This window comes from Macaca mulatta, chromosome 6 (genome assembly GCF_049350105.2).
Source record: "Macaca mulatta isolate MMU2019108-1 chromosome 6, T2T-MMU8v2.0, whole genome shotgun sequence".
NCBI classification, from domain to species: Eukaryota; Metazoa; Chordata; class Mammalia; order Primates; family Cercopithecidae; genus Macaca; species Macaca mulatta.
The window spans coordinates 68694028-68706351 of record NC_133411.1 but is presented as its reverse complement, the minus strand read 5'-3'; the positions used below and the strand labels follow the sequence as shown (position 1 = coordinate 68706351).

Genomic DNA, 12324 nt, shown 5'->3' with positions numbered 1-12324 from the left:
AGGATTCCCCTATCTATCCATTGCCACATTTGAATCTGTTACTTTTTCACTTCCAAAGGAAAATGAAACAAAAATCTCCTTTTTTGAACATCTCACTCTTGGGCTTTGTTGCCTCTGCCTTTCTTAGTCCTCTTTGTCTGTTGTTCTTCACTTCAATCCCACATGCCTTAGGGACTTTGACGTTTCTCCATCCTCACTCCTGCTGTTGCTCTGGGAGACTTCCAAGTCCCTTCAGATGCCAACTTGTGAGTGGCCTTTTTCCTTATCTGACTCAACTGTGATAACCTTTACAGCACTGTAACCACCTGCCTTCATGGCCAATCTCTGAGCCTTATCAGCTAGAAATATGCCAAGAAGATATAATTAACTCTACTATCTCGTTTTCAAGCCACAGTCTCTGGCTGCTCAACTCTCTTATACCTTCCTCTCTTCACTCTTACAGAGACTACAATTTTCCCTTGATCTCTTAATTTTTTATTTATCCTACCTCCATATTTATCTAATTCCAAATTAATCCTACAGTCATCCTCTGCATGGATACCCAGGCAGCTGAACAGTATGGTGGAAAACTGGGTAAAATGGTAAATGGATCAGTTTGTGATTTCCAGTCTTGTCTCAATCCTGACCAGCATTACTTAAGTATTTCACTCAGTGACTCTCAATCTTGGCTGCATACTAGAGTCAACTGGGAACTTAAAAAAATCCTAGGGCCCAGGCTATGGAGGCCAGTTAAATCTGAAATTTGGAGGCAGGACCCAGGCATCAGTAGTTCTTCATGTTTTTTAGGTGATTCTAATGTGCAACTAAGATTGAGAACCACTACTTTAAACTTGTTCTGGAAGGATTTTCAGTTTCCATTTCCCTGAAAAGCTATTCTATTCTTTCACTAATCTCTAAAAAACCCTCTACCTAACTCCGTTTTATAAACTGTTGGCAATTGATCCCACCTCCTACTTGCTAGAAAAATTGAAGCATCTATTGGTGAATCCTCTTTAATTTTTAGTCTCCATTTAGTCAACTATACATTTAATTAGGGCCTAGATAAGCCAGGCACTGTGTTAGGTATTGGGCATAGAGTGGTAAATGGGACAGGTATAGTCCATGCCTTCCTGGTGCTTATGGTCTAGCCCTGCATCCAGGCAGGTTAATTAGGCAATTACTGGACATGGTAAGTGCTACGGGCACATGTAGGAAGGGCCCTAATCCAGACTTAGGCCCTGGAGAAGGCTTCCTCCCCTTTAGTAACTCATCGATTTCACATCCTTCTTTCCTGTTTTCCTTCTTGGAGGAGTATCACCCTTGCTCCAGTAGAGGGAGAATGCTGCCTTGTAGGGCTTCTGTCCCTCCCCTCTCATTTTCTCCTCTAGACCTTCATTGGTTGTTCCTTCTTGTTTCTCTGTATTCTTTCATCCCCTCACTGCAAAAATACTCAAGCTATTATCACCTTTAGACTAATAAAACTTGATTTTGCCTCTCCTTCTCTTCTAGCCTTCACCGCCAGGCTTTTTGAACAATACCTGTTCAATGCCTTCTATTAATCACCTGCCTTTGCATTTTGGCTTCAGCCTTATCATTGCTTAATTTCCCCTTCCTTCCAGTCACAGAATATATGACTGAATCACAGCTCTTTCCCTCAACCTCAGGCCCATACACTGCTTATGAGAAGGTTCATCCATTCATTCATTCAACAAGTATTTTGGTGTCTGTTACATGTCAAGCACTGTTTCAGATGCCAGAGAGGCAGCAGTGCACAAAACAGAAGAAGATCCCTGCCCCCAAGTAGCTTATATTATAGTGCATTCTTGGGGGCAGAGAGGTCCAGACTATAAACAAGTAAATTTAGAATATTGGAGAATTTGCTGAAGACCATTCAACTCTATGCACTGAACCTTTCTGGTGCATTTGACCCTGTTCATCCCTGCCTCCCTCTTCAGAATTTTTCCCACTTTTGTTTTCGTGATTCTGCATGTACTGAGTTCTCCTCATGTCTTTTTGACTCTTTCTTTTTTGTCTTCTTTGTGAGATTCCATCTTCTGGCCCACCCTTTAAATGATGGTATTCTCCAGGCATTTTTCTTTAGACCACTATTGTTCTCATGCATCTATTACTGTGGTTTTAATCACCATCTAGATGTGAAGTTCCAAAAGCTGTATCCTTAGCCTTGACCTTCCTCCCAAGTGTCTGCTAAACATCTCCACCTGAATGTCCCCTGGGCTTGTCACATTGGGATTTACTTCACCAAACTATCTCTGCCCTTGTTCAGGCCTGTAAGGATTTATCACTGGGATGATTGGAATGAAACCCCACTCGGTCTCCTTGCTCTTAGGCTCACCCCTCATATTCATCCTTTGCATAGCTGATTTGCCTATAGCTAAAGCTTGCACTCAGGGGATTCTTCTGGTACAGACTTGGGGTTGTCAGTGGGTAGCACTCTGGTGACCTGTGTGGTTGAGCTCTTTTACATATTAGGCTTCTGAATAATATTTCACCTTTTCAGCACTTCCTATTGCCTATGCAATGTCTTTCACACTCTTCCTCATTTGCACTCCTTTCTCAGTGCATTTGCCCATCATATCACCCCAAAGTACCCAATTCCTACTCTTCACCAAGAAATAGCTCAGTCTCACATCTTTCACAAATCCTTCTTATCATTCACATCTTCATTTGTTTATTCACTGATATTTATTAGACACTTGCATTGTCCCAGGCAGCAAACAACATTCCCCAAAGGAGGAAGGTAAGAACATGCCTGAAGGCATTAGAGAAGTGCTTCTCAAACTATCTGTGGTGATAGACCAACTGGGTTTTCAATTTGTTTTTTTTCTTTTTTTCCCTATCGTGGATCAGTCAATGGTCCTATTGCACATAATGAATATGCAGGTTGCACCACATGTGACTCACCTCACAAATTCAGCAACACTTGAACTGGTCTATGTCTTGTTCAACAGGCATCGCATCCTTGGATGTCACAGCAATGTCAGATTGCTATAAACATTTCTAAATGCTTACACTTGATTTCTGGACTTAGCTGGTACCAATCTAGTAACAAACAATTTGTACATCAGTACTGGTCACAGGCCACTGCCCTAGAGTATTTGCTATAGGTGCCATGGTAGGAGAGGGGACAGCTTATGTCAGGGGCTCAGAAGAGACTGGACAGTTTGCCTGGGTGGTTTAGCTGTAAGGAGAACAGAAAGCATGTTAGAGGAAGGCAGAATTGTAAAAAGTGAACTAGGCTTCCCAGCCAGCCGAACAAGGATTTTTAGTCATGAACAGAAACTGGAGCATAGATAGAGGGGGAAGGAGGAGCACTTAGGCCTGCTGAGTTGGAGGATAGAGGGGACATAGTAGAAAAGGTTGCTGTAAGGCAAGAGATGAGGCTAGAGAGTCACGTGGGGTTGAGATCATTCATTCAGCGAATACTTTTTGGGAATCAACCATGTGCCAGACCCTGCCTAGGCACTGGGGTTAGAAGTCCAGCAGGGACAGTTTTTCTCTACTAGAGATTAGAAGGGTGCTAAGCATCACCAAAGAGTTAGACTTTTTAGTAACTTTAGGCAGTCTTTGAAGGATTTTGAAGTAGAGCATGGTGTGATTGCTTTAATCCTTGGGAAGATGACTCTGGTGGCCTTGTGTACAATGGATGGCTGCTCATTTAGGAAAGTTAGTTGAAAGGTGATTTCAGTAATCTTGGCCACACAAAGAATGAAGTGAACTAGGCAGTAATTATAATTATTACTCAAATTTACTAAGAACTTGGTATAGGGCTTAAAGCTACAGCATACTAAAAATAGATAATTCACTAAGCAGAGAAGAAAACATCAGCACAAGACAGACTTATCAGTAGACAAACTTATTAGTTCACTTCCTTCTGTGTGTGGCCAAGAGATGATAAAGCTCAGGAAGTAGCAGTCAGGGGTTGAGGGGAGGAACTGGGGTTGAAGGAAAGGGAAAGGGACTTTTAGGAGAAATATCATAAAGGTGGTATACACCACAGGTCTTAAGGGATCAGTGAAGTTTAAGGATGGCTCACAGTTTCTGATTTGTGATAAGGTTCATGGTCCAACTCATTGAGAGAATGCATAATAGAAGGGGAGGGTGTTGGAGGAGTGAGAAGTCATGAATCTAAAGATGTCATACCAGTTAGGTGCCTCTCTGTGCTCCTGTAATGCTTTGTGCTAACTTCTTGCATAGAATTGTCCATTGGGCTGAAGTACTTGTGAGCTCCTTGAGAATGTGTACCCATTTTTCTATCCCAGACATGGGGCACGGGGCCTGACATGTGGAACAGGCTTAACAAATGGTTCTTAAACTAAACTGAAAGATAGTGTATTAGTTTTCTATTGCTGCTGTAACAAATCACCACAAACTTTTTAAGTTCATTGAAATAACACGAATGTATTATCTCACAGTTCTGTAGGTCTGAATTCCAGGTTGGCACAGCTGGTTTTTCTGCTCTGTGTTTCACAGGCCCAATTAAGGTGTTGGTCAATTGGGCTCTTATTAGGAGGCTCCTTTTGGAGCTCCAGTGGGAGCTTGGAATCCATTTCTAAGCTCATTCAGGTTGTTGGCAGGATTTACTTTTTTTGTGGCTGTAGGACAGAGGTTCCTGTTTCCAGGCTGTCTGTCAGAGGCCACCCTTATCTCCTAGGAACCTCTCCCCAGTCTTTGAATGTGGGCCAGTCCATCCCAGAGCCAGCAAAGTTGCATTGAATATTCATGCTTCAAATCCTTCTTCCAGCCAGAGACAGTTCTCTACTTTAAAGGATGCATTTGATTACATCGGGCCCACCATGATAATCCAGGGTAACTCTCTATTTTAAGGTCTATAAATTTAATTACATCTGTAGAAACCCTTTTGAACATATTGGTGGGAGGGGTGAGCATCATTTTGTCTACTACAATGGTAGTTATCCACCAAGTCATGTAGGCATTATGATTGTGGTTTTTTCTTTCTTTTTTTTTTTTTTTTTTTTTGAGACAGAGTCTCACTCTGTCACCCTAGCTGGAGTGCAGTGGCTCAATCTCGGCTCACTGCAACCTCCACCTCCTAGGTTCAAGTGATTCTTGTGCCTCAGCCTTCTGAGTAGCCGGGATTATAGGCGCCCGCCAGCCACCACACCCAGCTAATTGTTGTATTTTTAGTAGAGACGGAGTTTCACCATGTTGGTCAGGCTGGTCTCAAACTCCTGACCTCAGGTGATCCACCCTCCTCAGCCTCCCAAAGTGCTGGGATTACAGGCATGAGCCACCGTTCCCAGCCTATGATCGTGGTTCTTAAACACGTATGCATTGTAGGACCTCTCATTTGTACAGGGAAGCAAAAGGAGACTGAATTTGCTCAGTGTCAGAAGGGAATGGGAACAGAGATAGATCATGACCCTTCAGCTTCCACTCTTTCTTCTATGAGTACATTGTCCATCTCATCCATCTGTCTATCCATCTATCCCATCTATTCAACTAGTAGTCATTCATTCATTAATTCATAAACATTTGAGTAGCTGCTTTTTTAAGAGTCTATGCTAGGTTGAGAAATGAGGAAGTGAGATACAAAGATAACACCTGATTTCTGTCAGTTCACTTTTAGTATATTGAGGTCTATATCAAGTTTTCTTTTCTTTTCTTTTCTTTTTCTTTTATTTTCTCTTTCTTTCTTTCTCTTTCTTTCTCTCTCTCTCTCTCTCCCCTCCTCCCTCCCTCCCTCCCTCCCTCCCTCTCTCTCTTTCCCCCTCCCTCCCTCCCTCTCTCTCTCCCTCTCTCTCTCTCCCCCCCGCCCCGCTTTCTTTATTTTTTAAATTTTGAGATGGAGTCTCACCCTGTTGCCCAGGCCGAAGTGCAGTGGCACAGTATCTCAGCCCATTGTAACCTCCGCCTCCCAGGTTCCAACAATTCTCCTGTCTCAGCCTCCCTAGTAGCTGGGATTACATGTGCCCACCACCATGCCTAGCTAATTTTTTTGGATTTTTAGTAGAGACGGGGTTTCACCATGTTGACAGGCTGGTCTCGAACTCCTGACCTCGTGATACACCCGCCTCAGCCTCCCGAAGTGCTGGGTTTACAGGCATGAGCCACCATGCCCAGCCTCAAATTTTCTTAAATCTATGCTGTCTACTGATAAGTTTGTCTTATGTTGATGTTTTCTTCTCTGTGTAGTGAATTATCTGTTTTTAGTATGCTATAGCTTCAAGCCCTGTACCAAGTTCTCAGTAAATGTGAGTAATTATTATAATTACTGTTTAGTTTACTTCCTTCTATGTATGGCCATAAAATTTAGGAACCATTACTACATGTATCTTATCGTTGCTTTCATTTTTAACTTTATTCAAGTAACCAGTGTTACAGTTGCTTATTACTCTTTCCAGAGATCTGTGCATATACAAGGAAGTATTTGTCTTGTGTCTGGCATTAATTATATATTTTAGTGATTATTCCATAGCAGCATAGGTAAAGCTATTTCATTCCTTTATTCTTTTAATAACCTTTTTTTTTTTTTTTTTTTTTTTTGAGATGGAGCCTCACTCTATTGCCCAGTCTGGAGCTCAGTAGTGCGATCTTGGCTCACTTCGACCTCCGCCTTCTGGGTTCAAGCAATTCTACTGCCTCAGCCTCCAGAGTAGCTGGGATTACAGGTGCCCACCACCAGGCCTAGCTAATTTTTGTATTTTTAGTACAGACGGTGTTTCATCATGTTGGCCAGGCTGTTCTCGAACTCCTGACCTCAAGTGATCCACCTGCCTTAGCCTCCCAAAGTGCTGGGATTCCAGATGTGAGCCATCACACCTGGCCCTTTTTATAACTTTATTCTTTTTTTATGGCATAGTATTCCATTGTTCAAATATACCAGTTTTTTAAAACAAGTCTCATATTGGTGGACATTTGGATTGTTTCCACTTCTTTTGCTATTGAAAGATTGCTACAATAAAAAATCTCCCGTGTTTATCTTTCATGCAAGTATAAGTATATATATGTGTGTATATATATGGTGTGTATATATGGTATATATATGTTGTGTGTATATATGGTATATACATATGGTGTGCATATATGGTATGTATATGTATATATACACACACCATATTTATACACACACCATATATATACACACACCATATATATACATATACATATATACACACACACACACACACCATTTGTTTTATAGTTGATATTGCCAAATCACTCCCATAGAAGTTGTACCAGTTCACATTCCCATCAGCAATGTATGAGAGTGCCTGTTTCTCCACACCTTGACTAACAAAGTGTGTTATCAGACTTTATGGTCTTGGCCAATCTGATAAGTAAAAAATGATATTTCACTCTAATTTAAATTTGCACTTGTCACATTGTTGAGTAACATTGGGCATCTTTTTGAATACATTTTAGAGCTATTTGTATTTCCTTTTCTGTGAGCCCTCTGTTTTTTGTGTCTTTTTTTTCATTTCTCCCCTGAGACATGTTGAGTTTTTTTTTTTTTTTTTTTAATTTGTTGAAAGCCTTTATATATCAGAGAAAGTAATGTTTTGGAATATGAGATACTTACATTTTTCTTTCAGTTTGATTTCTCTTTTGATTTTGTGTGCTTAAGCTTTTCACTGTATAAATATTTAAAGTGGTCATATTCAATCTTTACATCTGTGACTTCTATGTTTTGTGTCATTGTTGGAAAAGCCTGCCTCATTACAGTATTATAAAATAATTATCTCAGGTTTACCAATTATTTAATTTTTAATTTTGAAATAATTATAGATTCACAAAAAGTTGCAATATTACTACAGAGAGATCTGTGTACTTTTCATTCAGTTTCCCCCAAACACCAGGTATTTTTATAATTTCATTTTTACATTTGAATGTTTTATTTATCTGAAATTTGTTTTAATGTGAGATATGGATTTCAATTTATTCTTTTCCAATTGGCTATCCATTGATCCTCACATAATTTGTTGAATAATCTGTATTTTCCCCAATAATTTAAAATGCATGTATATCTATCATCAACTAATTCCTGCGTCTACTGGTTAATTTCTTAAATATTTAAAGTATCAACTGGAAGAGAAGTTGCCATGGCATTATCATTGTACATTTTTTCAAGGGCCACATGTTGAAATAACCAGTGCTGACTTTGTTTCAAAAATCCGTTTATAGTGTAATTTGGCCTATTTGGCTAGAACTGTGTGGTCTTATGGGTTGTGGTGGGGTATAGGTAAATAACATTTATTCTTTGCCCTCCAGGAGTTCACCTTGTCTTATTGATCACAATCTATTCAGGTGAAGTCTTTAGACTATGTAGTGCTTAAAGTTAACCAATTAATCCTCCCTATACTCTTTTTTTTTTCTTTTTTTTTTTTTTTTTTTTTGAGATGGAGTCTTGCTCTGTTGCTCAGGCTGGAGTGCAGTGACGTGATCTTGGCTCACTGCAACCGCCATCTCCTCCGAATCCTGGTAGCAATTCTCCTACCTCAACCTCCTGAGTAGCCGGGACTACAGGGGCCCTCCACCATGCCTGGCTGATTTTTGTATTTTCAGTAGAGACGGGGATTCTCATGTTGACTAGGTTGGTCTCGAACTCTTGACCTCAAGTGATCCACCTGCCTTGGCCTCCCAAAGTGCTGGGATTACAGGGGTGAGCCACCGCGCCTGGCCCTTCCCAAAACTCTTTTAAATGACATATATTATCTCCATTTTGTAGATGATAGAGACTCAAAGATTAAAGTTGCTCTGATATCCAATCACAGAGCAAGTTGGCAGAGCTCAAACCCAGGTTCTGGTCTTTTGATTACTAGTGTTATTCCATACCATTCCAGGACATGCCTCAGATCTGCCCAAGATGTGTTTTCACTCCATTGACCTCAGATAAAAACTACCATAACCTGTGAGCTACACATAACTCTACTATTCCATCTTTGCTTTAGCAAACCTAAAGACTTTCACCATTTTTATTTTGTTTTTAAAATAAATGTTAAACAACATGGTGAAACCCCGTCTCTACTAAAAAGAAATACAAAAATTAGCCAGGCATGGTAGTGCACACCTGTAATCCCAGCTATTTGGGAAGCTGAGGCAGGAGAATCGCTTGAGCCCGGGAGGCAGAGGTTGCAGTGAGCTGAGATAGTGCCATTGCATTCCAGCCTGGATAACAGAACGAGACTCTGTCTTGAAAAAAATAAATAAATTTTATTGTGTATATTTGCATAATGTAATGTGATGTTCATTTTTAGTTCCTACTTTTTAATGAAAGGGTTAAGCAAAGGTAGATAACTTCTGCAAGGTTTTTGTGATTTCACTCTGAGTGATGCTAAAGGAAAATGAAATACTCATCTGCTTATTTCATTATCTGAATGTAAGTAGTAGATTTAGTGTATATTTAGGTTATTTAGATTTAGGTAATTCTAAAATTCTTTCCCAGCTGTATGATTCTTGCTAGTATTTTCCATAGTTTTATGTTCCCATATAGGAGGAAGTGAACAAAAACATTTAAAGAATGATAAGTATTTTCGTGGGTTATTTAGAGGGAAAACATGCTACAAATTCCTTAATCCAATTAAAATCACACTTGTTATGAAAAGTCATGTGGGCTGATTATTGTATAATAGTAGTTTTGATTTCAGTTCATTATATATCAGCTTGGTAGCATATGTTTAAAGGCTACCACTTAAAATTCTGTATATACTTAGAATTTAAGACTATCAGCTCATATGCTTTGTTAGGTCCTCTTATAGTTTCCTGGCAATTAGTTGCAATGTAGTTCATGTGATGTTTTTCATGGGATAGGGATTTTAGGAGTAGTAAATGGGGATGGGGTGGAGGTGAGTCTCCAGCCCTGTATTTTCTGCCTACCATTCATAATTAAGCCCAGCATAGTGCTTAGTGTGCTGTTAATAAATGTTGGTTGATTGACAAAATTCATTTCACCATCTTGTTCTTACTGCCCTTCACACTGGGAAGCTGTGTGCTATCATGACGAGCATAGACTGGAACCCTGAACTTTGAACACTTCCTCTACAGCTTAATAACTATGTGATCTGGAGCAAGTTCCTTAACTTCTCTGAGCTTCAGTTTCCTTATCTGTAAAATAAAGATAATGGCATTTCTCTGATAGAGCTGCTAGGAAGATTGAATGTGATAATGTCAGTGGAATACCTAGCACAGTACATGACCCAGAGCCTTCAGTTAGTGGGCGTTGTTGTTATTCTCTTGGATAACTTGGGTAGCAACTCACTGTACTCCTTTGCCTCAAGAAGTAGAGGCTGTGTGTGGTATGCTGGGTCAGCTCCCTTTGTTTCAAGAAAACTCTGCAATCTTCTCACAGAATCTGTTAACACCTCTTTGACTTTTGAGCAATACTCCAGGATGACTACTGAGGCTGGATGAGAAGGCTGATTGTCACCTGTGGTTCTGCTTCTTCCTTATGCATTTTTGACCCATTTCACTGATTTCATAATAACTCATTATGAAAATTTTATTCTTTTCAGAACCACCAATTTTTAAAACTTTAATCAAGACAGCTTTCTTATTGCAAAAGATTTCGATAATGAGGATTCCAGGTTGGCACAGGCTGATTTGGGCAACTGAGAAGTCTTTCCGACTTTTGTCAGAGAAGTAACTTAGCTGAGTTCGTTCTTGTTGCCACCTTGCTTTTGAGCCTCTTGGTTAATGTATGAAAGCAGAGGAACTGCTTTCATCTGAGGCAGACAGTGGCAAAGTTCCCATGGCAGGACATGTTTGTTCTTACAAATCTCATACGTGGTGGTCACAAGGGAGACCGTCGTATTTTGTTTTGCTTGTCTGGGCTTTACCATAATTTGATGATTGTTTCAGTGTTTTTGCCTGAGAACTAACTGTCTAAGAGAAAAGACTGTGATGCACTTGCCCTTAGGGACCTTCTTAGTCAGCCCCAATCTACCTGTCCAGTTTTAGCTCCCGCTTCTCCTCTTTGCAAATCCGTTTTGTACTACAACCAGGCTAGTGGTCTTTTAAAAAGTGTTCTCTGAAGTAACAATCCCAGTTTCTGTTGACAGAAAAAAAATATGATAGAAACAAAAACAAAGAGTTGATGACTCCTGAAATTGGGAGGGAGGAATGGGAGCAAGTGAGAAATAACTTACTGAAGGGAAATAGAGATTTTTGTATCGGAGGGCAGTAGGGAATGTTGAATGAGAAGAGTGGAGTCAGATAGTGGAGCTGAGAACTTGGGACTTGATGTAATTTAAAATAGGGAAAGGGGAAAAGGTGATGAAAGTGGTATTTTAGGACTATTTTTTTCTCTTAAGATTCACCCTAAGCATAGATTTAAGAGATATACGAGTAGAGGCAAGAGTTATCCAGGCCCAGTTATAGTAATACACGTGTCAACTGAAGTTCTGGTTGTTAGCAGTAAGAATTGTGGGGAACATTTTCACTTGAGAAAAGTCAAGTTGTAACAGCTCACAGGTTGGAGGTGAAAGAACACGGTCAAAGATGATTCCGATGGTTTGGAGTAAAAGAAAAGTCAAGCCATTAACACCTGTGAAGGTGATGAATAAAGAAACCTGTTGGTTGAAGACAGAAGCTGGGCAAGATGAGTTCCTTTTGGGATTAGTTAGGCTTCCTGTGATGGTGGAATATTCAAATTATAATGTTTATCGGCAGTTGGAAAAAATGGACTCTGGCATGGATGAAAGGTTGGGGTTCAGAGTGTAGACTTAGGAGTCATTGCCATTTTTTTAGGAGCAAGTAGATAGAAAGAAAAGAGAGCACCAGGGATTGAGGGGAGAAATCCTCCAGTGCAGGCGTATGAAGAAAAGAACCAGCGAAACAAAAGCAGCAAGAGCTAAATGATGGAAAGGCTTGAGGCCAGTGCGATGAATGCTATACTGTGGAAGCCAAGGTCAGGGCTGTGAGAAGGAAGGAGAGGTCAACAATGACGGACTGCAGGCAGATCAGAGTAGACAAAAACTTAGGAGAAGCCTTCGGGTTTAGCAAGAGGGAGGTTCCTAACCTTTGTTTATAATTCCAGTGAGAGAGGAAACCTTTAACCAAGCAAGACGGTTACCTGAGAAGAGTCACACGTTCCATCAAGCATCCCTTTTCTGGATGCTGTGATCCAGAATCCCTGCCGTGCTGAATCACAGTCTGTCAGATCTACTGAAGAACTATCCCTTTCCTTTATTTCATTATTATATGCCTATTCTTTTTTTTTTTTTTTCCCAATTAAATTTTGCAGCTTGTCCTCTCCAGCCTAGAGAGGGCTTGTCACTATTGTTATTGAACAACATAGGTCACAACCAGTAAAACTTTTTTCTATTCTAACACATTTTCTGATGAAAATTAAATATATACCAAGCAATA

At 40.1% G+C, this 12324-nt stretch overlaps 1 protein-coding gene across 7 annotated transcripts in view; it reads left to right on the top strand.

The window, feature by feature from the left end:
• The window catches only part of ELOVL7 (ELOVL fatty acid elongase 7), a 94629-nt gene that overhangs the window by 20983 nt on the left and 61322 nt on the right, over positions 1 to 12324 (top strand). The gene's annotated exons all lie outside the window — the stretch shown is intronic.